This window comes from Neoarius graeffei, chromosome 2 (assembly GCF_027579695.1).
Source record: "Neoarius graeffei isolate fNeoGra1 chromosome 2, fNeoGra1.pri, whole genome shotgun sequence".
NCBI classification, from domain to species: domain Eukaryota; kingdom Metazoa; phylum Chordata; class Actinopteri; order Siluriformes; family Ariidae; genus Neoarius; species Neoarius graeffei.
Window position 1 is genome coordinate 92,965,776 of NC_083570.1, and position 25,586 is coordinate 92,991,361.

Below are 25,586 nucleotides of genomic sequence, written 5' to 3' on the forward strand. Positions count from 1 at the left end.
GTTTCAGTTCAGGAGCTCCCGGAAGTGTTCTTCCCATCTGGAGCTGATCCCTTCCTCATCCTTCAGCAGGGTTTGCCCATCTTTGGAGTGGAGGGGATTGAGGCCTCGATAACTTGGGCCATACACAGCTTTGGTGGCTTTGAAGAAGCCCCTGGTGTCACCCGAGTCAGCAAGCCTCTGGATCTCCAAGGCCTTCTCTGTCCACCACTGGTTCTTTAACTCTCGCACCCTGCGCTGGACAAGTGCCTTTGCCTTGGAGTGGGCCTGTCTTTTAGCCTTACAATTGATGTCATTCTGCCAAGAACAAAAGGCTTTCCTTTTGGCATTGATTAGCTGTTCTATTTCGGTGTCATTGTCATCAAACCAGTCTTGATGTTTCCTGGTCTTGTAGCCAAGGGTGTCCAGGCAGGTCTCGAGTAAGATGGTCTTAAGGGTCTTCCAGTGTTCTTCCATGTCCTCAGGATATTCTTCAGGGAGTCATTCAAGTAGGGTCTTCTGGAGTTGTTGCACTCTTTCTGTATCCCCCAAGCTGTCGATGTTGAATTTAGGACGTGTGTGCTTCCTTTGGGTCCTCCTTTTCTGATGTAGCTGGATGTTCATTGTGGAGTGGATTAGGCGATGGTCTGTCCAACAATCATCCGCACAGGTCATGGCCCTGGTGATGTTAACATCCTTACGATCTCTAGCCCTGACAATCATATAGTCAATGAGATGCCAGCACTTTGATCGAGGGTGCATCCAGGAGGTTTTGAACCTGTTTCTCTGGCAGAAAAGGGTGTTTGTTATAACCAGCTCATGTTCAGCACACTTTGACAGTAGGAGGGTTCCATTGGAGTTGATATTTCCAACACCCTCTTTGCCTAGGGTGCCTTTCCAGAGCTTGTGATCCTTGCCAACCCTGGCATTGAAATCCCCGAGTAGGAGGATCTTGTCTTCCTTCAGGATATTCGATAGGACCTGGACAAGGGATGCATAGAAGGCCTCCTTGTCTTCATCCTGTGAGTCCAGGGTTGGTGCGTAAGCACTCACAGCAGTGGCCATCTGGTTGTTTGAGAGCCTCAGGCGCAGTGTCATGAGACGTTCATTGATGCCTACTGGAGATTCAGAGAGTTAGGAGATGAGGCGGTTCTTGATGGTAAATCCCACTCCGTGGATTCTGGCTTCATCAGCTGGCTTTCCCTTCCTGAAGAAGGTGTATCCACCTTTCTCCTCCTTCAGTTGCCCCTCATCGGCCAGGCGGGTTTCAGACAGGGCAGCAATATCGATGTTAAACCTTTTCAGCTCCCTAGCAATTATTGCAGATCTTCTTTCAGGGTGATCATTGGGGGCCCTGTCCATAAGAGTCCTCACATTCCAGGCTCCAATGTTTGTTTTTTGTTTTTGACCGCTATGAGGTGAACCCACTGGGTGCGGTATTCCAGCCAGGTTTGAGAGGCAGGCTATTTTTAGGGGACCTTTTCTAGTCCCTTCCCCATTGTGGGGTGAGCAGAGCGGATCCTCAATGGGGCTGCTCAGACGTGAGTGCTGCTACCGAGATGCTCTCTCTGCCTCAGTCCGAGAGCAAAATGACTGAATCAGACACCCACCGCCTATGTGCCAGTGCATGACTAGGAGCTCCCAGACTTCACTGTCCTGCTCCCGTTACCATTTCCTGATCGCCATAGGACTTGAAAAGGGGTTGGGTGTTGGGGGGGGGGTCAGGAGAATGCCTGTGCATGGAATCGTTTAGAGTGGGGAGACTGGTGCACTAGCAGCCACCACACTGTTCTTGGCAGAGAAAGAGCCAGACTCCAATGGCATGAAGATCAAGACAATCGGTGGCCTCTCTTTGCTGCAGCCTTCTTCCGCCTTTGTGACTGTTGTGGTGCACTTCTGCCACCTACCTCCGCCCACTCCGCTGTTGAAGGACTTGTTTGAGTTGCTCTTCGTCTGGAACCTCCCCTTCGACCTTACTGCCATGGGCACTGCATGAAAAGTGGGATTTCCGTCCCTGTAAATGCCTGCAAATCCTCGCAATTTTCAGCAGTTAACAGCAGTTTAACGGCCTGCGGCGTCCGCGTTTGCAGGCTGGAAAATTGTCGGGAGTGTACCACTGACGTAGGACTTGTGGGGTAGCCTATTTGCATATGAATAGCAGCAAAACCACGCGTACGGTCCGAGAATTGCCTGGCTTGCCTCGAATTTCCTCACTCAGTATTGGATGAAAACACTACTTTTAAACCAAAGAAATCACTCGTGATTGGTTGGCAGATGCCACTAGGCCTAGGCTATTGGTCACCCTGGGTCATCATAACCACAACATATATCTGTTGTGGTTATGATTAGCTATGATGCTGTATATTCATGTCATTGTTATCCTATCAATGACACACATTTATTGAGGAAGGAAAATTTGCAAGGAACGTTGTATCAAAAAAGAGCTTTATTTTCAAAATCAGAGTAAGTACAAGACGTTAAAAAATAAACAAAATGGCAGCATTCGGTCAAAGACAAACAGTAGTTGCCTATACATTCAGTGATAAATAGCCTAGTGCAAGAGAGATGTGCAGGATACAAAACTAAACAAAAGCAAATAAGCGCCGTATTTTAGTCCTACAGCTCCGTGAAGTGCATGCTTGCGGTCTCTGAGCTGTGGGGAGCAGGTGGCATCGGACCGACATGCAGTCATCTGTGGTGGGTTGCCCTGTACTTCAGATCTGCCTCAAGCCTTGATTGCAGCGTAGCACAGAGTTCGCTGAGCTCCGGGTTACGGGACGGCAGAGGCTTAACGATCCACCCAGACACCCCGTCCACCACCCCATCTTCCTCATCCGACATCAGGTCTACGGTAGCACACTGCCATACATCCATCTCGTCCATAGCAAGGACACCTCGTCTTGTGTCAAACAGCTGTAAAAACGATCGATAAAGAGAATAAGTACTGAGCAATGCACTGCGTATGGACACAACACATGAAAAACACTGAAAAAAAAGTCACATTGACCAAAACTGAAAAATCTTACCCTCTTTCTTCTGGAGCGACTATGAGCCGACTTCTTCATTGCTTCCGCCTGCAACGAAAGATCAGGCTGCTGGTACCTGTAGCTCCTGCATAAGGTTTCGTAATACGTCTTGCAGGCAGCTAGAAAAACAAATGAGAGTACGATTAACAACGTAGCAGTAGGCTAAGCTTAATAAGGGAAAGGAAGAAGGGAAGTGTAGACAGCAGAGAAAGGACAGTATAGGCTACCATAATATTTAGTGAAATAGTTGTTACTTACACACAATGTTGTCTTTGTCAGCATCATGAAGATTTGGATTTGTCGACAAAGCCCGCACTAAATAGCTTGTCACGGCTTCGTTATGAGGCGAAGTTAGTCTGTGAAAGCAAGATGGCTACAGTTAGGATCAGGCTAGGATCTGCATCTATTAACGTATCTCATACAGAATGAAAGCATATTCTTTAAATCTTACCCTTGCGCCGGCTCGTATTGCCTAGTGTTTGTCTCCGAGTTGTGAAGACGGCGTACTGTTTCCTGTGAAAAGAACAAAACAACGTTTTTAAGTCACTTGTCCCTGGCTACTTTTAGCTTGGGCTAGCTGCTATGTTTACTTTTAGGCTACAGTGGTGCTTGAAAGTTTGTGAACCCTTTAGAATTTTCTATATTTCTGCATGAATATGACCTAAAACATTATCAGATTTTCACACAAGTCCTAAAAGTAGATAAAGAGAACCCAGTAAAACAAATGAGACAAAAATATTATACTTGGTCATTTATTTATTGAGGAAAATGATCCAATATTACATATTTGTGAGTGGCAAAAGTATGTGAACCTTTGCTTTCAGTATCTGGTGTGACCCCCTTGTGCAGCAATAACTGCAACTAAATGTTTCTAGTAACTGTTGTTCAGTCCTGCACACCGGCTTGGAGGAATTTTAGCCCATTCCTCCGTACAGAACAGCTTCAACTCTGGGATGTTGGTGGGTTTCCTCACATGAACTGCTCGCTTCAAGTCCTTCCACAACATTTCAATTGGATTAAGGTCAGGACTTTGACTTGGCCATTCCAAAACATTAACTTTATTCATTCTTTGGTAGAATGACTTGTGTGCTTAGGGTCATTTTCTTGCTGCATGACTAACCTTCTCTTGAGATTCAGTTCATGGACAGATGTTCTGACATTTTCCTTTAGAATTTCCTGGTATAATTCAGAATTCATTGTTCCATCAATGATGGCAAGCCGTCCTGGCTCAGATGCAGCAAAACAGGCCCAAACCATGATACTACCACCACCATGTTTCACAGATGGGATAAGGTTCTTATGCTGGAATGCAGCATTTTCCTTTCTCCAAACATAACGCTTCTTATTTAAACCAAAAAGTTCTATTTTGGTCTCATCCGTCCACAAAACATTTTTCCAATAGCCTTCTGGCTTGTCTACGTGATCTTTAGCAAACTGCAGATGAGCAGCAATGTTCTTTTTGGAGAGCAGTGACTTTCTCCTTGCAACCCTGCCATGCACATCATTGTTGTTCAGTGTTCTCCTGATCGTGGACTCATGAACATTAACATTAGCCAATGTGAGAGAGGCCTTCAGTTGCTTAGAAGTTACCCTGGGGTCCTTTGTGACCTCGCCGACTATTACATGCCTTGCTCTTGGAGTGATCTTTGTTGGTCGACCACTCCTGGGGAGGGTAACAATGGTCTTCAATTTCCTCCATTTGTACACAATCTGTCTGACTGTGGATTGGTGGAGTCCAAACTCTTTAGAGATGGTTTTGTAACCTTTTCCAGCCTGATGAGCATCAACAACGCTTTTTCCGAGGTCCTCAGAAATCTTCTTTGTTCATGCCATGATACACTTCCACAAATGTGTGTTGTGAAGATCAGACTTTGATAGATCCCTGTTCTTTAAATAAAACAGGGTGCCCACTCACACCTGATTGTCATCCCATTGATTGAAAACACCTGACTCTAATTTCACCTTCAAATTAACTGCTAATCCTAGAGGTTCACATACTTTTGCCACTCACAGTTATGTAATATTGGATCATTTTCCTCAATAAATAAATGACCAAGTATAATATTTTTGTCTCATTTGTTTAACTGGGTTCTCTTAGTCTACTTTTAGGACTTGTGTGAAAATCTGATGATGTTTTAGGTCATCTTTATGCGGAAATATAGAAAATTCTAAAGGGTTCACAAACTTTCAAGCACCACTGTATTTAGCTTAGCTAGCAGACACCGGACAAATTCGTACCATAATCATGGGACTCTGCACCCGTCTTTTCTTTCTGGAGTTTGCGTTTTCCCCAAAGTTACGTCCCTCCAAAGAAGTCAATCTGTCTTCCACGGTGTTGAATCTGTCTTCCACAGTGTTGAATCTGTCGTCCATAGAGTTGAATCTGTCGGTTACGAACGTAGTCAGCTCTGCAATCTGACGAGACAACCCACTGAGAGCAGGCAGCAGTTTTCTCTCGTCGGTCTGCGGACTTCCTGACACAGGTCCATCGCGTCCAGGCACAGGAGGCACAGGAGTCGATGGAGAGTAGAACACGAGGCGCCGTCCAGCCATTGAAGATCACCAAGCAGCAAAAATCCAAGAAACCAAGAGAAAGTTCCGGAGCACATGAAAACTACCTGGTAAGCTACACCTGTTTATACTGTATGAGCCACGCCCATGACCGCCTGGTCCTGGTCCAATCACATGCAAGGTTATTGTTATACATGCTCGCATGTTTGTGATATAAGCCATTTTGGATATTTTTGAATATAGAAGTATGAAGTTCCTGCTTACTGACTGAATTAAACAATTCATTTATAAGTAATTTCAAGATTCCCCTGAAATAAACACAGAGGCCACAGATTAGGCTTCTTTTAACAGCAGTTTGAGATGCATATGATTTTTTTAAACTATAGTTTCACAATCTTTTCATACTCAAATGGTCATGTTAACGATGGCCTATTCACAGTGTTCGAACTATGCCAATATTTTCGGGGGGGTCCCTTTTTTTCCCTTGGGGGGGGTGCTTGCGCTTGCGCTTGTCTCAGAGCGCGGATCTCCAAACACATGAGAAGCCTATCTTACACACATATCACGCAGACTCCACACACGCATCGCGTCTGAAGTCATAATTCATCAGGGGAAATCGTGTCCGCATTGGCATGTTCAAAAAACAACCTCGCGTCAACAATGATACCAATGGGAACATTACCAATGGTAACAATGGGAAAATTCTGGGGACACAAACTAGTAGAAAGGAAGTGTGTTGGCACTGTTGGCACACTTCCTTTCTACTTTTATTTATTTTTTATTTTATTTCTCCTTTATTTTACCAGGAATGTCCCTTTGAGGTACATTATCTCTTCTTCCAGGGAGTCCTGGCCAAGGTGGCAGCAGTTAAGTTAATAAAAAATTACAACATATAGACGATAGAACACATAAACACATAGACCATAAACACATACAGTAGACATGCAATACACATACAGATATTATAAAAGAGTGGAAATAAAATAAACACAGACCAACAGGTTACACAAAAGACATTTCAGAAAAGAGACAAAAGAAGGAAAAAGATGTGTGTGTATATATATATATATATATATATATATATATATATATATATATATATGGGAGTGTGGGCTAAAAAGAAATTATGAAAAACACTGACACTGTTGTAAAAGAACTGAATTTAAAAGATTTTTAAAAACATTTAGGGAGGGTATAGAGTCCAGCTTTAAGATATTTTGTAGTGAGTTCTATTCAATTGGAGCATGTGAGGAAAAGGCAGATTTGCCAAGCTCTGTCCGTGTTATTGGAGATTGAAGGAGGAGTTTTACTGATGAGCGTGTACTGTAAGTATTAGTGCGGTGTGACAATAAATTACAAATGTACTGAGGAAGTTTACCTATTAAAGCCTTTGCAATGAATACAAGGCTGTGAAATTTCCTTCTAAGATGTAATGAAGTCCACCGCACCATACCATACAAATCACAGTGATGAGTTCTTGCTGCAGCACCAGTTACAAACCTCAAAGCAGAATGATAAACAATATCTAGTTTTTTCAGATAAGATGATGAAGCATGCATGTATACTATATCTCCATAATCTAACACTGACAGAAAAGTGCTCAGTACTAATCTTTTTCTAGCAGTGAAAGAGAAACATTTTTTTAAACAGTAATAAAAACCTAATTTAGGACGAAGTTTTTTCAGTATACTCTCTATATGAACTCCAAATGATAACTTGTCATCAAGCCAGATTCCAAGATATTTATAAGAGGTCAGCCTCTCAAGTTGAGTGCCGTCTAGTGTTGAAAGAGTATACTCAGGAGAAGAGCGTGCACGATCAAAAATCATGAACTTAGTTTTTTTAGCATTTAACACAAGTTTTAATTTGACAAGTTTCAACTGTAAGGAATTGAATGCATGTTGTAAAGAATCTACTGCTATTTTTAATGAGGCAGATGTATAAAGAATTGTATCATCCGCATAAAGGTGGGTTTTTGCTGGGTCTAAACCCATGCACGTATCATTTATATAGATAGAAAACAAGATGGGTCCCAAGATTGACCCCTGGGGCACACCATTTTTGACTGTAAGTAAAGTGGATTTACATTCTCCTATTGCAATACATTGAGTTCTCCCAGTTAAATAATTGGAGAACCAGTTTAAAACAGTGTTACTGAAGCCTATAGCCTGTAATCTATACAGAAGAAGACCATGATCAACAGTATCAAATGCTTTTGTTAAATCTATAAATAGTGCAGCACATGATTTTTTGTTGTCCAGAGCAGTAATTATATCATTTGTAACTGACATTACTGCCGTTATTGTACTATGACTCTGTCTAAAACCAGACTGATTGGGGGACAAAATATTATTATCAGACAAGAAAGTTTTAACTTGTTCGTTTACAATGGATTCAAATAATTTAGCAGTAACAGACAGCCTGGAGATAGGACGGTAATTGTCCAAACAGGAAGGATCACCTCCTTTTAATAATGGAAGAACAAATGCTGACTTCCAGGAGTTTGGAATTTCCCCACTGCATAAACTAAGGTTAAAGATAGTTGCAATAAACCCAGCAATTAAGCCTGCAGCCGTCTTTAAAAAATAAGGCTCAATCTGATCTGGCCCGGCAGATTTCTTACAATCCAGGTTCAACAAGGCTTTGTGCACCTGGACAGTGGAAATGAGTGAGGAATTAAAGGTTACAGGACTATAGAGATCTTGCATGTGACGTCACAGCCGATCCAGATTGTGACAGACGCCATCGTGTTGGTCAAACGCCATATTCCGCCTTCTACTTCTACTTCTGGTTCTACTTCTGCTTTTACTTCTACCTTTTCTTCTGGAAAACCCTACTATATACAATTCTACTACAACGGCTGCGGCTACAAGCTCTCCCTACCTGTGCACGGTTTTTATGTTTTTTGTGTGTATTTTTGCGTGTTGTTCGTCTGTACCAGACTTCAATATCCACTACAACCGTATGGACTTACTGGACATTGGTTTCCAGCAGAAAATGACAGTTTGTAGCGATTTCCATCGCATGCACAACATTCCGGACGAGAAAAAAAAAAACATTCCGGACGAGAAAAAAAAAAACATTCCGGACGAGACCAGATTGCGAGACCAGCGGGGTCTCCGTGGATTGTTATCGGAAGCAAAGCGAAGGAGGCAGCGCCGGGAGCCGAAGCAAAAGCGAGGCTACAGGCAGAGCCGGCCTGTTGACTAAGCTCAGAAAACAGCTACTCAAACCTCCACTGCCAAGCCTCTACCTCTCCAACGCCAGATCCATGTAAACAAGATGGACGATTTGGAATTACCTTATTCTATAATCGGCTGGTCAGTGCTATACTCAATACTTAAGTGACTTACCCATCCAGTGAGGATCATTTTCTTGCTTACAAGATGCCACATCTGAGTCGCTGACAAATCCTGAATTTCTGTAAAGAAAACTAGAGATTTATAAGCACGCAGTGCTTCACCACTGAACAGTGAGGGAAAGTTGATGAGGTAATCATACACGTCCGGGTATTCCGCTGGCAGTTCAAAATCCGGTTGTGAAAACTCTGTCCGGAAAGCCATAAGGGTCACAAATCTGTAGCTCGTTTATTTTAGACATATATCTAGTTATTTGTTCATTAGAAAAATGAGCCGTGTAGTCCGTCGGTTGAAATTGATCCATTCTGTACACGAGTGCAGCAGTATTCAGCTGTATTTTTGACCGACATGATGGCGGTTGTGTACTTTCCGGTCACGTGACTGCAAGATCTCTATTGACAGTGGAGATTTGACAGTCCCCATAAGTTCCAGTGAGACTAGATTGGGCCTGTACACCAGCATCAATGAAATGTTCATTAAAAGCATCTACTATGTTTTGTTCACCCTTTACATCATTTTGATTGATTTTTAGGCACTCGGGTAGAGTGGGTGGCGCCATATCACCAGCAGTTGATTTAACCAGTTTCCAAAATTTTTTAGGATCATTCAAATTCTTATCTATTAGATGAAGGTAGTATTCGCTTTTTGCATTTTTTATCAGTCTAGTACACTTGTTTCTCAGTGCTCTGTAATCTTCCCAGTGTTTAGTCTCATTACTTATTTTAGCTTTAACCCAGGCAGTGTCTCTTTCCCTGATAATATCTGCTATAGCATTATTGAACCATGGGTTATCTTTACCACTTATTCTAAACTTTCTCATAGGTGCATGCTTATTAATTAAGGACAGAAAAGTGTTTTTAAAAAAGTTCCAAGCACATTCAACATCCACCATTTCATAAACAAGATTTATGTCGCTATGAAATACATCATGAAGGAAGGCTTGCTCATCAAAACGTTTATAATTCCTTTTAAAAATAAACCGTGACTTGGTTTTAGGAAGTTTACAGCTTCTTACACATGCTACTGTACAGTGATCACTTACATCATTACAAAATATTCCAACAGCAGAATATTTATGTGGCGCATTTGTGAGAATGATGTCCAAAAAAGTGGACTTGTCCATACGCTTCGGGTTAAGCCGTGTCGGAGATTGTATCAGCTGCGTAAGATGCGCAACGTCGCAGATGTCCTTGAGTGCATTGGAAGATGGTGACAGCCAGTCCCAATTTAAATCCCCCAAGAGAATAAGTTCGCTGTCGGACAAGTTTTTTAAAGTGTCCAGGAGAAGAGTAGAGGCCTCAGGTAAGGCTGACGGTGGGCGATAACAGCCTACTACCACCAGCTCGGCGCCGCTGGGGAGATTTAATTTTAAGGCTGCTAATTCTAAGGATTTTGGTTTGCTGAGTGATTTGATGAGGGAACAGTTCAAGGTGTTTTTGACGAAGATTGCAACCCCCCCTCCTTTACTTACGCGATCTGATCTAAAAACATTATATCCCACGATGTGTATCATATCATTCGAGGTTGATGGTTTCAGCCAAGTTTCAGTCAGAACCATGATATTGCATTCAGTCAGCTTTGGCCACAGCCGAATAACGTCAATTTTACCAATTAAGCTGCGCACATTGGCATGAATAAAGCGTAATCCAGAACTATCTTTAAGTTCGACTGGGTTTTGAAGTTGTGTCAGCTCAGGGCCCGGGTTGGGGTGAATGTTACCTGAGAGGAGTAACAAGAAGATCATCCAAACAGTCCTTGTTGGATAGCGGTGTTGGCGGCTTGGTGGTAACCTCCGCCTGTATTTACAAGCAGCAGAGTTGAGACCAGGTGAACACATCTCTTGCAGTCCATGTCGTTGGTACGGGTTCTCGGTTGACCAACAGAGAGGCCCAGTAATCCAACGAGGTGATGTGAAGTTATGTTCATTATCCGAATATGACATGGTAGTTGCCTTTGGCAGAGTAATCCATAGGAAAACATTCGGCCCATTGTTAGACGCCGACTCCACTAATGGTCCAGCTAGTGCGAGAGCGCTCAGCAGATAAAGCAGCCCAGTAATCCACATAGTGCAAATTAAACACTAGCGTTTGCAGTCAAATAAAACAGTTGCACTGATTGCGTGCTAAAAGCGGTTCCAAAACAATCAACAAATGCGTTGACAAAACAAACTTGATAACAAAACACAGAGGCAGAGACAACGCTAAAACACCTGAGCTGCCATCTTGGATAGGTAGCTTATTTCATCCCTGTAGCCTAGTATACTAGTTTGTGTCCCCAACCTGGCAGCAGCAGTCGTTGTCATATCGGTTTATTTTATCTTTGATGTAAACACAACACTTCGGATATGCAAATGCTTCCCGTTACACACGATTGCTATGTCAATAAACATCATTTTGCCAATATTTTAGAGACCCCCCCCAACATTTCCCAAATCATGTTTTCAAGGGATCTCATGTCTGTTTCAGGGGATCTCGGATCCCCCGAGTACCCCCGTAGTTCGAACGGTGCCTATCACTCTGCCATGGACATATTCATGCACTGACTGTGGTCATTTGACTGGTCTCATACTAAAATGGTCATGCTAATCATGGCCTATTCACTCTGACATGGACATATTCATGCACTGAGTATGGTCGTTTGAGGTGTCGAATGTGGGCATTTGCATGCATTGTAATTTATTGCATGGATATGAATTTAAATGTGTTTTACATTTGCATAGGATGAGTATGTGACTGAAGAGGATGAAGAGGGGGAAAGCCTTGCTGAGGAGCAGAGTGAAGCCTGTCCAGACATACAAGATGGAGAGGGGCATGGAAGTGATCAGTCCAGAAGTGAAAAACCAGAAGACATTGATGAAACTTCTGGCCATGATGCTTTTGTCATGGCAATCAACCTTCAAGATTTCTGATAACGCCATCACATTGCTTCTTCTGTGCATCAAACAGTTTGTGTGGATACTTGGAAATGTTCTCTGTGTTAATTCCCTCACTGCCTTTTCCAGCAATATTCCAGCAATATACAGGTTTTGTACTGTTGCTATTATTGATAGACATATACCCTTGGCTGCTACTTTCACAGTACACTGTTGAAACACATTATTGAGGTTTTTCACTCACGTGACCAAGTCATGTGATGCATCGTTAGGCTGCCATTTTGGACGTCACGGCTTGAATCAGTTTGAATGCGAAGAAGGCGACAAACGAAAAACATAAAAGAAAAAGGAGCGAGATGCAGAAAACACCTTCACTATCCAGCGACGTAGGGCATTTACAGGGCGAGCAGAGGGAGAGGTATTTGCAAAAATTGAGGTTAGCAGGCTTAGAGAATGACGTTTACCTGCTTCCACCAGGATTATTCACTGACGTACGGAAGTACACGAAGCCCTTGTCTTTACCTGACTTCGGCCCACATGATCTGTATACCTATGTCATTAAAAACCCATCGCTATACACAGGTATTGATCTGAAAGCGTATAAGAGTTTGGATGCCTACACATATTTTGTGTCAGGCTGGGTAACATGCCTACATCAGTGGGTTGTCCCTGGAGCTGGTGGTCGCCATCTTATTACAGCTAAGGTTTGTTCACATTTTCATTTACTTTCGGTCCTCAGGATAAACAAAATGTTATTAAATGTCATTGAAATAACTTCTTAGTCTGTTGAGACATGGCCCGTTATAAATTTGCTGTTACCAGGCAATGACCAAGAACTGTATTATTAGGGTCGGTGTCTGTGTTGTAGCAGTGTACTAGCAGCTAGCTGTTAGCACTAGCTAATGTCAACAACATAGTAGCTATGTAGCAATGTTTACGTTCAGTCATTTCGATGACTGTTAAAACCTTTCAGTCTCAAGTTTTTCCTTTACTGTATTTACTAGTTTACTGTAATTATGATCCAGCAGCTATTTACACCAGATCCAGTGTAACTAGCTGCCGGAGCGCGCTCCGGCTTGCTCCCCCTCAAATTAAGCAGTGCGCTCCGGCTTGCTCCCGGAGCACTCCGGGAGCAAGCCGGAGCGCGCTGCTTAATTTGAGGGGGAGCAAGCCGGAGCGCGCTGCTTAATTTGAGGGGGAGCAAGCCGGAGCGCGCTCCGGAACCTCGGCCGGAGCACTCCGGGAGCAAGCCGGAGCGCGCTGCTTAATTTGAGGGGGAGCAAGCCGGAGCGCGCTGCTTAATTTGAGGGGGAGCAAGCCGGAGCGCGCTGCTTAATTTGAGGGGGAGCAAGCCGGAGCGCGCTCCGGAACCTCGGCCGGAGCACTCCGGGAGCAAGCCGGAGCGCGCTGCTTAATTTGAGGGGGAGCAAGCCGGAGCGCGCTGCTTAATTTGAGGGGGAGCAAGCCGGAGCACGCTGCTTAATTTGAGGGGGAGCAAGCCGGAGCGCGCTCCGGAACCTCGGCCGGAGCACTCCGGGAGCAAGCCGGAGCGCGCTGCTTAATTTGAGGGGGAGCAAGCCGGAGCGCGCTGCTTAATTTGAGGGGGAGCAAGCCGGAGCGCGCTGCTTAATTTGAGGGGGAGCAAGCCGGAGCGCGCTCCGGAACCTCGGCCGGAGCACTCCGGGAGCAAGCCGGAGCGCGCTGCTTAATTTGAGGGGGAGCAAGCCGGAGCGCGCTGCTTAATTTGAGGGGGAGCAAGCCGGAGCGCGCTCCGGAACCTCGGCCGGAGCACTCCGGGAGCAAGCCGGAGCGCGCTGCTTAATTTGAGGGGGAGCAAGCCGGAGCGCGCTGCTTAATTTGAGGGGGAGCAAGCCGGAGCGCGCTGCTTAATTTGAGGGGGAGCAAGCCGGAGCGCGCTCCGGAACCTCGGCCAGAGCACTCCGGGAGCAAGCCGGAGCGCGCTGCTTAATTTGAGGGGGAGCAAGCCGGAGCGCGCTCCGGAACCTCGGCCGGAGCACTCCGGGAGCAAGCCGGAGCGTGCTGCTTAATTTGAGGGGGAGCAAGCCGGAGCGCGCTCCGGAACCTCGGCCGGAGCACTCCGGGAGCAAGCCGGAGCGCGCTTCTTAATTTGAGGGGGAGCAAGCCGGAGCGCGCTCCGGAACCTCGGCCGGAGCACTCCGGGAGCAAGCCGGAGCGCGCTGCTTAATTTGAGGGGGAGCAAGCCGGAGCGCGCTCCGGAACCTCGGCCGGAGCACTCCGGGAGCAAGCCGGAGCGCGCTGCTTAATTTGAGGGGGAGCAAGCCGGAGCGCGCTCCGGAACCTCGGCCGGAGCACTCCGGGAGCAAGCCGGAGCGCGCTGCTTAATTTGAGGGGGAGCAAGCCGGAGCGCGCTCCGGAACCTCGGCCGGAGCACTCCGGGAGCAAGCCGGAGCGCGCTGCTTAATTTGAGGGGAGCAAGCCGGAGCGCGCTCCGGAACCTCGGCCGGAGCACTCCGGGAGCAAGCCGGAGCGCGCTGCTTAATTTGAGGGGAGCAAGCCGGAGCGCGCTCCGGAACCTCGGCCGGAGCACTCGGGGAGCAAGCCGGAGCGCGTTGCTTAATTTGAGGGGGAGCAAGCCGGAGCGCGCTCCGGAACCTCGGCCGGAGCACTCCGGGAGCAAGCCGGAGCGCGTTGCTTAATTTGAGGGGGAGCAAGCCGGAGCGCGCTCCGGAACCTTGGCCGGAGCACTCCTGGAGCAAGCCGGAGCGCGTTGCTTAATTTGAGGGGGAACAAGCCGGAGCGCGCTCCGGAACCTCGGCCGGAGCACTCCGGGAGCAAGCCGGAGCATGCTGCTTAATTTGAGGGGGAGCAAGCCGGAGCGCGCTCCGGAACCTTGGCCGGAGCACTCGGGGAGCAAGCCGGAGCGCGTTGCTTAATTTGAGGGGGAGCAAGCCGGAGCGCGCTCCGGAACCTCGGCCGGAGCACTCCGGGAGCAAGCCGGAGCGCGTTGCTTAATTTGAGGGGGAGCAAGCCGGAGCGCGCTCCGGAACCTTGGCCGGAGCACTCCTGGAGCAAGCCGGAGCGCGTTGCTTAATTTGAGGGGGAGCAAGCCGGAGCGCGCTCCGGAACCTCGGCCGGAGCACTCCGGGAGCAAGCCGGAGCATGCTGCTTAATTTGAGGGGGAGCAAGCCGGAGCGCGCTCCGGAACCTTGGCCGGAGCACTCCGGGAGCAAGCCGGAGCGCGCTCCGGCAGCTATTTACACTGAATCCGGTGTAAATACAGTGGTGCTTGAAAGTTTGTGAACCCTTTAGAATTTTCTATATTTCTGCATAAATATGACCTAAAACATCATCAGATTTTCACACAAGTCCTAAAAGTAGATAAAGAGAACCCAGTTAAACAAATGAGACAAAAATATTATACTTGGTCATTTATTTATTGAGGGAAATGATCCAATATTACATATCTGTGAGTGGCAAAAGTTTGTGAACCTCTAGGATTAGCAGTTAATTTGAAGGTGAAATTAGAGTCAGGTGTTTTCAATCAATGGGATGACAATCAGGTGTGAGTGGGCACCCTGTTTTATTTAAAGAACAGGGATCTATCAAAGTCTGATCTTCACAACACATTTGTGGAAGTGTATCATGGCATGAACAAAGGAGATTTCTGAGGACCTAAGAAAAAGTGTTGTTGATGCTCATCAGGCTGGAAAAGGTTACAAAACCATCTCTAAAGAGTTTGGACTCCACCAATCCACAGTCAGACAGATTGTGTACAAATGGAGGAAATTCAAGACCATTGTTACCCTCCCCAGGAGTGGTCGACCAACAAAGATCAATCCAAGAGCAAGGCATATAATCATCGGCGAGGCCACAAAGGACCCCAGGGTAACTTCTAAGCAACTGAAGGCCTCTCTCACATTGGCTAATGTTCATGTTTATGAGTCCACGATCAGGAGAACACTGAACAACAATGGTGTGCATGGCAGGGTTGCAAGGAGAAAGCTACTGCTCTCCAAAAAGAACATTGCTGCTCATTTGCAGTTTGCTCAAGATCACATGGACAATCCAGAAGGCTATTAGAAAAATGTTTTGTGGACGGATGAGACCAAAATAGAACTTTTTGGTTTAAATGAGAAGCTTTATGTTTGGAGAAAGGAAAACACTACATTCCAGCATAAGAACCTTATCCCATCTGTGAAACATGGTGGTGGTAGTATTGTGGTTTGGGCCTGTTTTGCTGCATCTGGGCCAGGACGGCTTGCCATCGTTGATGGAACAATGAATTCTGAATTATACCAGTGAATTCTAAAGGAAAATGTCAGGACATCTGTCCATGAACGGAATCTCAAGAGAAGGTGGGTCATGCAGCAAGACAACGACCCTAAGCACACAAATCATTCTACCAAAGAATGGTTAAAGAAGAATAAAGTTCATATTTCGGAATGGCCAAATCAAAGTCCTGACCTTAATCCAATCGAAATGTTGTGGAAGGACCTGAAGCGAGCAGTTCATGTGAGGAAACCCACCAACATCCCAGAGTTGAAGCTGTTCTGTATGGAGGAATGGGCTAAAATTCCTCCAAGCCGGTGTGCAGGACTGATCAACAGTTACCAGAAGCGTTTAGTTGCAGTTATTGCTGCACAAGGGGGTCACACCAGATACTGAAAGCAAAGGTTCACATACTTTTGCCGCTTACAGATATGTAATATTGGATCATTTTCCTCAATAAATAAATGACCAAATATAATATTTTTGTCTCATTTGTTTAACTGGGTTCTCTTTATCTACTTTTAGGGCTAGTGTGAAAATCCGATGATGTTTTAGGTCGTATTTATGCAGAAATATAGAAAATTCTAAAGGGTTCACAAACTTTCAAGCACCACTGTAGCTGCCGGATCATAATTACAGTAAACTAGTAAATACAGTAAAGGAAAAACTTGAGACTGAAAGGTTTTAACAGTCATCCAAATGACTGAACGTAAACATTGCTACAGTAACATACTAGCTACTATGTTGTTGACATTAGCTAGCTTGACCTTCAAAATGGCAGAGACCGGGGCGTCACGTGACCCTGTGACGTCAGGTGAAATACCTCAATTGTTGCATTCATGTCTTTGTTATTTTTAGTACTAGTAAAAGTTTTTTTTTATCTCACTGTGTACTATGTATGGCTGAAATGACAATAAACCTTCTTGACTTGACTTGTGTGCAGCAACTCAGTTTTAAAAAGCTTACAATTCTACAATTCTTACAATTAAGTTAATACCTTTTAGTAAAATGTTACCTGGGAACTCCCCCTGCTATCCTGATTTGCATTTGTATAGCCTTCCCTAGGCTTATGTTAGGGTTTTGCTGGGATTCGAACCTGGTTCGTTGGTGTGATAATCCAGCAAACCCCCACTAGGCCACCAGGGGGATGACTCAAATGCAGAGGCGTGAGGCGGAAGTAGAAAAAGAATCAAAAGGTTTATTTAAACTATATACACTATATACAGGGCAAAACAAAAGACAAAGAAAAACCAAAGAGTATAATCCAAAAGAAAAGCAAAGTGCAAAAATACAAAAGCTAAGAAGATCAAAAAACACAGTACAAAGGAAACTGGAGATAAACATAACAGCACAAAGACTCCGTGACAAGAGGACTGAACTCAGGGGTATAAATAGACAAACTAATTAAGGACACAGGTGAAGATAATTAGGCAATTAACACAAACACAAAACACAGGAACAGTGGCGGCCTCTAGAGGCCAAAATAAACACGACATGAAAAGGAAATAACAGCGGCCTCTAGAGGCCAAAACAGTCCTAGTCCTAACAGGACCCCCCCCTCTAGGAGCGTCTCCTGACGTTCCCAGGGCGATCCGGATGGGCCGAATGGAAGTCCCGACATAGTTCTTTATCAAGGACATCCCGAGCAGGAACCCAGCAGCGCTCCTCAGGACCATAGCCCTCCCAGTCCACCAGATATTGCAACCCGCCGCGGACCCGGCGGGAGTCAAGCAGGCGATTCACAGTGAACACAGTCTGCCCCTGGAAGATGCGGGGGGGTGGGGGGTTCCTAGGAGCAGGGGCATACGTAGATGTCAGTACGGGCCGTAACAGGGAAACATGGAAAGTGGGGTTGATCCTCAGAGTCCGGGGCAACTGGAGCCGGTAGGAGACAGGGTTCACCCTGCACACCACCTTGAAGGGGCCAATGTAGCGAGGAGCAAGCTTGCGGTTCTCCACCCGCAGTGGAAGGTCCTTAGTGGACAGCCAAACACGCTGCCCAGGGCGGAAAGCGTGTGCAGGTCTTCTATGGCGGTTGGCCTGAGTCTGGTTGGTTCTGGAGGTCTGTATGAGGGTCTTCCTGACCTTGCTCCAGGTCTTGCGACACCGTCTCACATATTGGTTGACCGAGGGCACCCCCGCGTCCTCCTCCTGGTCCGGGAACAGAGGTGGCTGGAACCCGAATTGGCACTGGAATGGCGACAGCTTGGTGGCCGATGACTGCAGGGTGTTGTGGGCGTACTCCGCCCATGGCAGCCAGGTGCTCCACGATGTCGGGTTATCCATAGCCAGGCCTCGCAGGGTGGTTTCCAGGTCCTGGTTGAGCCTCTCCGTCTGACCATTGGACTGTGGGTGAAACCCAGAGGAGAGGCTGGCAGTGGCTCCGATGACCTTGCAGAACCCGTGCCACACTCGGGAGGAGAACTGGGGCCCTCGGTCTGAGACGATGTCCTGTGGAAGACCAAAGACTCGGAAGACATGATTAAACAAAAGTTTCGCAGTTTCAAGAGCAGAGGGGAGTTTGCACAGTGGTATGAAGCGGCAGGCCTTGGAGAATCTGTCAACTAAGACCAAAATGACCGTGTTACCTTGTGACTCAGGGAGACCCGTGATAAAGTCGACTGCCACGTGGGACCAGGGACGCCGGGGAATGGTCAGAGGATGCAGGAGACCCTGGGGACGCTGTCGTGGGTTCTTGGTTCTGGTGCAAACCTCACAGGACAGGACAAATGACCTTACTTCCTTCTCCATGTTAGGCCACCAGAAGCGTCTTTTCAGGAAGTCCAGGGTCCTCCGAGCTCCCGGGTGGGCGGTGAGAGGGGAAGAGTGACCCCACTGGAGAACCTTGGCCCGGGCTTGATGTGGGACGTACAAGAGGCCTGGTGGCCCCGTCCCAGGACCGGGGTCCTGGCGTTGGGCTCGTCGGACAGCCTCCTCAATACCCCAGCGGACAGGGGCCACAATCCGGGACACAGGGATAATAGGCCCGACTTCATTCTCCCTGTTAGTGGCAGAGAACAGTCTGGACAGTGCGTCAGGTTTGGTGTTCTTGGAGCCGGGGCGGTATGAGAGGGTGAAGTCAAACCGACTGAAAAACAGGGCCCACCTAGCCTGTCGAGGGTTCAGTCTCTTGGCTTGCTGGAGGTACTCCAGGTTCTTGTGGTCAGTCCAAACCAGGAATGGATGTTGTGCTCCCTCCAGCCAGTGCCTCCACTCCTCAAGGGCCAGTTTGACCGCTAGCAGTTCTCGATCCCCCACATCGTACCGGGACTCAGCAGGACTCAGGCGGTGGGAGAAGTAAGCGCAGGGGTGCAGCTTTCCTTCCGAACGTTGAGAGAGCACCGCGCCGACACCACTGTCCGAGGCGTCCACCTCCACGATGAATGGTTGGGAGGTGTCCGGGAGAACCAGAATGGGTGCCGTGCAGAAGCGGTCCTTGAGGTCTTTGAACGCCTTTTCTGCCTGAGGAGACCAGCCATAAGATCCACCTGTCCCTTTGGTGAGGTCTGACATGGGTGCTGCCACAGAACTGAAGTTCCTGATGAACTTGCGGTAGAAGTTAGCGAATCCTAAGAACCGCTGAACCTCCTTAACGGACTTGGGAGTAGGCCAGTCCCGGACGGCCAGGGTCTTGGCAGGGTCCATTTGGAGTTGGCCTGTCCGTACAATAAATCCCAGAAAGGAGACCTCGGGAACATGAAATTCGCATTTCTGGGCCTTGGCGAACAGATTGTTCTGTAGCAGCCTCTGGAGAACCTGGCGGACATGGTGGCGGTGCTCCTGCACGGTCTTGGAAAAGATAAGGATGTCGTCGAGGTAGACAAAAACGTATAGGTTAATCATGTCCCTTAAGACGTCGTTGATTAGGGCCTGAAAAACAGCTGGTGCGTTGGTGAGTCCGAAGGGCATCACCTGGTATTCATAGTGCCCAGATGGGGTGTTAAAGGCAGTCTTCCACTCGTCTCCCTGTCGGATACGGATGAGGTGGTATGCGTTCCGTAGGTCCAACTTGGTGAAGACGGTGGCGCCTTGGAGCAGGTCGAAAGCTGTGGACATCAGCGGAAGGGGATATCGGTTGCGCACAGTGATCTTATTCAGGCCCCTGTAATCAATACATGGTCGGAGCCCCCCATCCTTCTTGCCGACAAAGAAGAAGCCGGCTCCAGCAGGTGAAGTGGAGGGTCGAATAAACCCAGAGACCAGGGCATCTTTGAGGTATTCCTCCATGGCCTTGCGTTCTGGCTGAGAGAGTGAAAACAGTCTGCCACGAGGAGGGGTAGTCCCAGGGAGCAAGTCGATGGCACAGTCGTAGGCCCGGTGCGGAGGAAGAACGGCGGCCCTGCTCTTGCTGAATACCTCCTTGAGATCCCAGTACTCTGTGGGAACTTGAGATAACTCGGTGAGATCAGGGGGCTCGGCAGGAGACACAGGAGAGCTAGAGAGCAGACAAGAGGCATGGCATGCAGGGCCCCATTCCACAACCTGGCTTGTAACCCAGTCTATGCGAGGGTTGTGGCGAGTAAGCCAAGGAAGGCCTAGAATAACTGGGAACTCAGGTGAAGGAATCAGGTGCAGGGATATTTCTTCCTTGTGACCTTGAGACTGGAGGAAAACTGGAGAAGTAACTTGGGTGACTCTTCCATCACCTAACGCTTGGCCATCGAGGGCAGACACAGACAGTGGGACTTCAAGAGGTGCAGTCGGAATATTGATGCTTTGGGCGAAGTGAATATCCATAAAGTTCCCAGCCGCCCCTGAGTCTATCAAAGCTTGACAAGAGTGGACAAACTCACCCCAGGAGATGGAGACCGGGATGTAGATTCCTTGGCCAGGGAGTCCGGGAGAGAGGGTAGGCCCCGTCACAACCCTCCCTCGGCTGGACGGGGCGGTCCTTTTCCCAAGAGTTCGGGACATGATGCTCGGAAGTGACCAGGCTTGCCACAGTAGATGCAGCACTTGTCCCTCCTTCTGCGCTCCCTCTCAGATGCGGAGAGGCGAGTACGACCCACTTGCATGGGTTCTGGACAGTCACTGAAGGAGGTAGACGGTCTCCAGGTAGAGGTAGGGAGGCTGGGGGGGCTCAAGGCTTGGTGGCGTTCTCTCATCCTGTTGTCCAGACGAATAGCATGTGAGATGAGGGTTTCGAGGTCACTTGGGCATCCAATAGAGGCCAGACCGTCCTTGATGGGGTCAGACAGACCATGGTGGAAGGCTGACACCAGGGCAGTCTCGTTCCATCCACTTACTGCTGCGAGTGTTCGGAACGAGATGGCGTAATCTGCGACGCTTCCTCCTTGCCGGATGGACATGAGCTTTCGGGCTGCGTCGGTACTGATGTCTGCCTGATCGAAGACCCGAAGCATCTCTTCAGAAAACAGCTGGAAATCAAAGCACTCAGGTCCCTGTCTTTGCCAGATAGCAGTAGCCCAGGCTCGCGCCTTACCAGCTAATAAGGTGATCACAAAGGCAATCTTGCGGCGATCCGTAGTGTAGGTGGTAGGCTGAAGCTCAAAGGTGAGTTGACACTGGGTAAGGAACTCTCGGCACTCACTGTGCTTGCCGTCATACCTCTGTGGTGCAGGAAGGCTGGGTTCGCGAGGTGAAGAAGGCAGCATTGCAGGAGGCACTGGAGCAGGAGTGGGAGCTGGATCAGGAGCAGGAGATGCAGGCAGAGATGTCAGCTGTGCCAGGGTTTTCCCAATTTGCTGAAGCAGTTCCTCGTGGCGAGCGAGGGCCTCACGTTGGCTGGTGAGCGTACGTCCATGAGTGTCCATGGTCGCTCCGAAGCGTGTCAAAGCTGCCATAATTCCCTGAAGGTTAGCCGGGTAGACAGTTGAAGCAGCCTCTGCTGAGTCGGTCATGACGGAGTCTTTCTGTTAGGGTTTTGCTGGGATTCGAACCTGGTTCGTTGGTGTGATAATCCAGCAAACCCCCACTAGGCCACCAGGGGGATGACTCAAATGCAGAGGCGTGAGGCGGAAGTAGAAAAAGAATCAAAAGGTTTATTTAAACTATATACACTATATACAGGGCAAAACAAAAGACAAAGAAAAACCAAAGAGTATAATCCAAAAGAAAAGCAAAGTGCAAAAATACAAAAGCTAAGAAGATCAAAAAACACAGTACAAAGGAAACTGGAGATAAACATAACAGCACAAAGACTCCGTGACAAGAGGACTGAACTCAGGGGTATAAATAGACAAACTAATTAAGGACACAGGTGAAGATAATTAGGCAATTAACACAAACACAAAACACAGGAACAGTGGCGGCCTCTAGAGGCCAAAATAAACACGACATGAAAAGGAAATAACAGCGGCCTCTAGAGGCCAAAACAGTCCTAGTCCTAACAGCTTAGGGGAAGAGGGGTCATTGGGGGACAACTGCCAAAGCAAGTTACACGTCCATTTCCGACAATTCATGGCAATTTTTAGTGTTGCCTGCAAATTGCTGTAAATTGTCATAAACCTGAAATTCCACAGAAATCTACAGTCCCATTTGCTCCCGTAAATCCCACTTTTCATGCAGTGGGGTGACCCTACCAGGAGCATAGGCTCCAGACGGCTTTGCTCTCAGGTTCATCGGAACACACAAGGCTCTCCACCACGGCAAGGTGGCGACCCAGGGAGAATGTCCCTTTATCAGTCAGCATGTTAAACCATCAGCTTCATCAGATATTTGTTAACATGCTACAACCTTTTAACTGCCAAAATAATTATGACTGTTTGGCGGAGTCCTTTCTTATTAGGTGAATTTGAGCTATTGATGAGTTACGGGCAAAAGGGAGCCTTACTGTAAAGTGTACATCATCATTTATGAATGTGTTACTAATATTCACAATTAAACTGTAAACTATTTGATATTACCGCTAGTTGGCCTAGTCTGTCTCTCAACATATCATGGTCATATCAAATACCATCATAAAAATGGTACCTATTGCCATCTGGCAAGGCATGCCACAATACAGATGCGAGTACGGAACTCAAACTCTCACAGAGGACTAGTCCCCCACTGTAACCCTAGCTGTATAGGTGAGAGGCCAAGGGCTATGGAAACAGAGATCAGTGCTGCACCCATGTGCCTCAAAGTGCTGGTTAGTACTGGGACAGGAGACTGCCTGGGAAGACCAGGCCCTGGCATGGAAAGGACGTTGACTTTGACTTATTTATTTGATGTTAGCTAGCAGTTGAGCTCAGAGCTAAGGCAGTTAGCATGCACTGCCATGTCGAGCTCTGTCACATTGATGCAGCTCCTTGAAAGATCCATCCATCCATCCATCCATCCATTTTCTGCCACTTATCTGTCCGGGTCGCGGAGGTAGCAGCCTAAGCAGAATAGCCCAGACTTCCCTCTCCCCAACCACCTCCACCAGCTCTTCCAGGGGAATACTGAGGCATTCCCAGGCCAGCCAAGAGATGTAATCTCTCCAGTGTGTCCTGGGTCTGCCTTGGGGTCTCCTCCCAGTGGGGCATGCCCAGAGAACCTCCCCTGAGAGGCGTCCAGGGGGCATTCTAACAAGGTGCCTGAACCACCTCAACTGACTCCTTTTGATGTGGAGGAGCAGCCGTTCTACTCTGAGTCTCTCCCAAATGACCAAGCTTCTCACCCTGTCTCTAAGGGAGAGCCCAGCCACCCTGCCGAGAAAATTCATTTTGACCATGGTCCTTGAAAGATGGCACAGCCAATGAATACAAGTAAGGTTTTATTTAGAAAGAACCAATCCCAGATATCACTAGTGGTGCTATGTCAGTTTCATTGAGTCCCACATTGAAAGATGGCCAAGCCAATGATTATGAGTGTGTATCCCTGCTACCTGTGTAGCCTCACCCCATTCTCCAGGCAGTCGCTGGGTGTACTTGTAAAAAGCTCCCACAAAAGCAGGATTCGTGTGTGCAGGAACTGACTCCTCAGTCTGGGTTAGATGGCCCGGCAAAAGTCAGTTGATTGACAGCTTGGCCCTTCAAGGAATAGAAAAACCAATCCACTTTTTAAGTCTATCATCCTTAGCCATGTCCAGGGCCAAACACTCCTTCAGTGTTGCCATTGTAGAGACTTTGTTGTGAGATTTGGTGATTTTTTTTAACCCTTTAGTAACTTTAATAAAAAAAAAAAAGAACCTAGTGACAAATCTAACTTTTTCAGCACACATTAGTGATTGTCTTGAACTTGATACAGCTCTCCAGCTTACATCAAAGCCACTGTTATAAGAGTTTAGAAAGCAGGTTTACTCAGCTCACAGTGTAACTTTGGACTTGCGCTTGTGGCCAATCACTGATAACCACGATCCTGCCCCACAACCAATCACTAACCCTGGGCCCATGCATGACCAATCACTGATAACCATGGTCCCCCCCCCAATAACTGATCACCACTGCTTGTCTCACCCTCTTGCCTCTTTGTTCTTCGTTTTCATTTTTTTTTTTTTTAGATATTACCTTTTATAAGTGCTAAAAGCAAGTAAACATTTTCCTTCATGGAAATTGCATAGTTTTTAGACTCTTATCTATTAAAACAATGAGGGACACAGCATTGTGGCATGTTGAGAAGACAAGGCTTGGCTGTAGAAATATGGTTGTTACATCACGGCTTAATAAGTGGATGGGGGAAAGCAAAAACAATAAAGAAAAATATATTTTCTTATTCTTTAATTTTTATTTGAATGTATTTTCTTATCCTTTTAGTGTTTTCCCTTTTTTCTTATTCAACATTTATTTTCTTCTACATGTACAGATTTATTCTTTTTTCATGGCACTCCTATAAATCCACATGTAGGATTTTTATTTTGAAAAAAGGCCTCTCTCACATGAATATTCCATTGCAATCAGAGGCACTATTGTTTCACTCAAGACAATAGCATGGCGGCTATCGTCCAAATGAGAATTTTTCACTTATCAGGTTAGCTCCTTCCTGAAAAGGCACAAAGTGTGTATTTTTGAAGATGTAATATGCAATTTTTTTGTAGTTGTTGTTATGGAGTGAAGTTCAGTTTGTGCCAGACTAATGGCTGTGAACTGAATGTTTACTGTACTGGGGTGGGTTCCCCAAAAGCCTCTTAATGCTAAGAGCATCTTAAATAGGAGAGTGTTCACTGTGATGCTCGCTCTACCATTTAACGATGTTCTTTGTGCTACAATGCTTTTGGGAAACCCACCCCTGTATGCTTAGCTTGGCTAGTCACAACTTACCATGCTGAAGTTATTATCTAGTTTTACTGAGGTATAAAAAGCTCCATCTATAACACAGAGAAGATTTAAAAAATACAGAATTTAATAAAGAATTTCCATAAATCAGAATTTCACTGAATCGCCAAAATGGAATCGCCAAGAGGTTGGTACAATACTTTCTTCCAGACACAAACACTCAATAAAAATGTTTACTGATATTACATTGAAGAAGGTGACAAACAAACAAAAAACCCAGCTTTTTGTGTGTGTATGCCTGTATGCGAGCTTGGGTGATAACTGTGCATCTGGCAGATGATTGGTTGTCAGGTTAGCTCCCTTTTGCCAGTTGTAAATGTTAGAAACTCATTAATAAAGAGTGAGATGTTTTACATTTTAAAATAAGGCTTCCTTTTGCCAGTTAAAAATG